This window comes from Lactuca virosa, chromosome 3, assembly GCF_052849685.1.
Source record: "Lactuca virosa cultivar CGN04683 chromosome 3, Lactuca_virosa_CGN04683_v6, whole genome shotgun sequence".
NCBI classification, from domain to species: domain Eukaryota; kingdom Viridiplantae; phylum Streptophyta; class Magnoliopsida; order Asterales; family Asteraceae; genus Lactuca; species Lactuca virosa.
Window position 1 is genome coordinate 346916525 of NC_136428.1, and position 4865 is coordinate 346921389.

Below are 4865 nucleotides of genomic sequence, written 5' to 3' on the forward strand. Positions count from 1 at the left end.
GTTTGAGGTATATCATGGACCAGCCAAACCTGAACATGAGGGACTGCAAGTGCCTTGACGTGGTCAAGGATTATGACTGTGAGATCCTTTACCATCCGGGTAAAGCGAATGTGGTTGCGGATGCTTTGAGCCGTAAGTCGACTGGATTTTCGGTTGGGGGTATGTGTATGAGGATATCCGTTGATTCTCCACTTTTGGATTTGATCAGAGAGGCACAGACAGAAGGAGTCAAGAAGGAGAACTGGAAATAGGAGAGGATCAGGGGCGAGATCGATAGCTTTGTCACCGATAGTCCGGGATTGTTGACCCATTGTGGTTGGGTATGGGTTCAGACTTTTGGTGGGGTCAGACAGACAATTTTGGCGGAGGCACATAAGTCTCACTTTTTGATACACTCGGGAGCTACTAAGATGTATCGGGAATTGAGACTAAGTTACTGGTGGCCGTGTATGAAAAGGGGAATAGCTTGGTACGTTGAGAGGTGCTTGACCTATAGGATGGTCAAGGCCGAGCACCAGAGGCCGCATGGCAAGCTGCAGCCTTTGGAAGTTCCTATGTAGAAGTAGGAACAGATAACCATGGATTTTCTCACCAAGCTACCGAGGACTGCCAAGGGTTTTGATGCAATCTGGGTCACCATGGATCGATTGACCTAGAGTGCCCACTTTTTGGCCATCCGGGAGAGCTCCTCGGCCGAGAAATTGGCCGATGTGTATGTTCATGAGATTGTTGCTCGTCATAGGGTTCCGATTTCCATTATATCAGACCAATATGTTCGGTTCACTTCACGATTCATGCAGAAGTTTCATGAGGAACTAGGTATGAGGTTGTATTTCAACACTGCTTATCATCCGCAGACTGACGGCCAGAGTAAGCGGACCATCCAGGAACTTGAGGATACGTTACGGACTTGTGTCATAGATTTTGGTGGGAGTTGGGATTCCTACCTACCTCTTGCGGAGTTTTCCTACAACAATAGTTATCACTCCAATATTGGTGCACCGCCCGTCGAGCTTCTGTATGGTCAGAGATGTCGTACACCAGCTTGTTGGGAGGAGGTTGGTCACAGAGTCATGGGAAAGACTGAGGTAGTTCTCCAAACCATAGATCTCATCCAGCAGAAGAGGAAGGGATTGCAGACAACTCAGAGTCGGCAGAAGAAATATGCCGACCGGCGTCGATCAGAGTTGGAGTTCCAGTTTGGCGATATGGTGCTACTGAATGTGCCACCCTGGAAGGGTGTGATACGCTTCAGGAAGAGGGGGAAATTGGGTCCCTGATATATTGGACCGTTTCGTGTGGTCGTCAGAGTATGCAAGGTGGCCTACCGGTTGGATTTGTCCAGTGAGCTCAGTCAGATCCACAACACTTTCCATGTTTCGAAGTTGCAGAAGTTCATGATCGACGAAGAGGCAGTGGTCCCTTTGGATGATATTTAGGTCGGTGAGCGCCTGAATTATATTGAGAGGCCAGTAGCGGTGGTGGATAGAAAGATGAAGGTCCTACACAACAAGGAGATACCTTTGGTAAAGGTTCGTGTAACATTGGAAACGGCTTGGAGTGGACCTAAGAGCTGGAGGCGGAGATCCAGGAGCATTATCCGGAGTTATTTGCAGGATCGGACTTCGAGCACGAAGTCTAGTTCAAGTGGGGGAGAATTGTAACACCCAAGGTTCGTTTTTAACCCTAAATATGTTAAGTTTGCCTTTTGGTTCGTACGCCGTGCATACTCGGTGTGTACGCATAGTGCACTCATGCATGAGAAAAGTGGGACTCTCACGCGTACGCCTTACGTACTTATCAGGTACGCAACATGTACGCTGTTCAGACCAAAACCCTAGGTTTGAGGGTTTGCACCTTATATAATCCCTTTTATGGCCCCAAGATCTTCACCCTCATCAGCCTCCACCTAAAAGCCATCCCTCTAGCTAACCCTAAGTGTAAAGAGTGCATCTTGATCTCATTTGTGTGTTTTGGTGGTGTTCTTGAAGAAGAAGAAGAAGAAGGTGGTGGAAGGATATTGGAGCTTGGAAGAAGTTTGGATCTAGGATTTTCTCCTTGCTAGCAACCTTCAGGAGGTAAAAATCTCCTAGCTTGATCATCTTTTCTTATGGATCTAGTTATTCCTTCATTTAGGGCATTTTTGGTCCCAACCTTTGTGATTGTTGAGCATTGCATGCTCTTAACCAAATAAGTCGTCCTTTCAGACCTAATGATGGGTCTGAGTCATAAAAATGAGATCTTGATGCTTAGTTCTTCCCCATGCATGCATTAGAACATCTTTAGGTGTTAAGAAGTTAAGATTGTTGGTATTAAGCACTTAATGGGCATGCAAAGTCATAAAGTTGGAAACTTTATGACTTTCAGTGGTATTTTGGCCTTGGATCTACAATCGGAACATAAGAGCTTAATGCAGTAAGCTCTTATTAAGGAAAAGGACTTCGGTGAGTATGTTGTACTGTTGGATTAGTTTCTAAGTCCATAACTATAATTGGTATGTACTTTACCCGACTTGACATGGTCCATTTGGGTTGCATGACATCAGAACATTTGGATAGACCGTTTATGAGGAGAAGACATTTGTGACATATTAATATATTATAAGTTCTAATATACTAATATGAAATCATGTTATTTAACTAGTATTGATCAAGAATTAATTTGGACTTAATTTAGTGATCAAAAAGAGACTAATTAAATATATGGGGATTGCTTGTGTAAATCATTCATTCTTATATATGTGGGCTTATGATCCATGATTCCTTATGTTGGGTTTAACCCATGTGGTGATCAATGGATACTCTATGGAGGTTAAAACCCATGGAGCATAAGGAATGGGTAAAGTCATGGGTTACATGGTGTAACCCTAATGTGCACACTATATAAGAACCCCTTTAGTTCAAGAACTTGGCACTAGTCATACATATGTGAGAGGGCTAGCCGATTTGAACATGTATGTCTTCTTCTCTTGGTTATTCCATGTGTTGGTGATGTTGTGTGAACCATTTGAGGTGTCACACTTGAGGCACTAGGCTCTCGAGCTACATGGAGTCAAGCTACATCAACAAGGTATGTATTTCTATCAAGTTTATTACCCAAGTATCAAGTTTTTGTATGCTAGTTAGGGTAATACCTTGGAATATTCATATTTGCATGTATAATAGAGAAAACATAGATCCAAGGTATTTAGGGTTGCATGTACACTTAGGAGTGTTAGAATGCTCAAAACCCAACAGTGGTATAAGAGCCTAGGCTTGTATTCCATGTGTTGGTGATGTTGTGTGAACCATTTGAGGTGTCACACTTGAGGCACTAGGCTCTCGAGCTACATGGAGTCAAGCTACATCAACAAGGTATGTATTTCTATCAAGTTTATTACCCAAGTATCAAGTTTTTGTATGCTAGTTAGGGTAATACCTTGGAATATTCATATTTGCATGTATAATAGAGAAAACGTAGATCCAAGGTATTTAGGGTTGCATGTACACTTAGGAGTGTTAGAATGCTCAAAACCCAACAGTGGTATAAGAGCCTAGGCTTGTTTTCTTGTTATACTTGCAAAATCTACTTAAAAATCGAAGTTTTGTGTTGTCTGCTCAGCAGGCTCGCCGAGTCCACAAAGGGACTCGACGAGTCCAAGGCTAAATGCATCCAACTCGCCGAGTTGGTTCGTGCACTCGAAGAGTTGGAGCCCCAGACAGCATATCTTCGATTGTTTTGGCTGGAAATGGACTAGGAACATTACCCTAAGTTGTTTTTCAACTTAAAAACCTGTTTTTGATGTGGTAATGTTCATGCTAATCCAATTTCAAAGATAATTGTCATTAGAATCATGTTTTGTATTAGTTTAATGGTTAGGCTAATTGCATGAAAAAGTTTGATTGAATTATCTTGTTCTTATGAGTTGCTTAGATTAATAGGAATGTTATGTGAAATTGTTGTTTTCAATCCAAATTAATCTAAGAGTTGATTCTAAAATGTGTTTTTGTAACTTGTCCTCAAGTTATATGAAAAGTCACATTTAAGTTTCATAAAACTCATAAAGTTTTCCATAAGTTATGAATAAGGAAGAGTCACATTCTTTTAATGATTTAAAGTCTTCCATAACTTGTCCTCAAGTTATGGAACTTGAAGAGTTTTTTGAATTAAAACTACTTTAAATACATAAGTTATGGAATTGAAAAGTTTTTGAATAGTTCAAAAATTGCCCTCAAATTTTGGAATTTGAAAAGTTTTCTTTCATGAATACTTTAATTCCAAATTAAGCCCTTAGGATTTTAAAAGTTAAAATTCAACCCTTATACTTTATAACATTATAAGTTAATAATATATATATATATATATATATATATATATATATATATATATGTATAAGAGCAAGTCAGTCTTACCGTTAGTAGGCCTCATTCACGAAGCTGGTCTATAAGGGGGGGTATAAGGTTACTGCCTATAAAATGGCAGTTCAATGGGTGTCCACTCTCACTCACCGCTTCCTTGACTGGTGGAGGGTCGTTAGCCGAACGGGTAGGACAAGGACTATAATTCTCCCTTCATTAAAAGTATTAATGATAAATACTAAGTAACTAAACCTTTTATAAATTCCCAATCTTAGTTACTTAGGAAAATGTGAATAAGGTGCTAACCCATGAAATTACACTTTGCACTTTGCTTAAGTCGGTTAGTGGAGAGCGTGTGGTTAACCGGCACACTAGCTTGATTTAACAAGGTAGGAAATGGGTTTCTTAAAGTTTATCATAAGCCGGTGGAGCGTGTGTGGTTAACCGGCACATCGGTTGGGTGATAAACATTTAAGAGTACCAAGTAATTTGAATGGTTACTTCACACCTTGTTTTGTGATCCTCGGC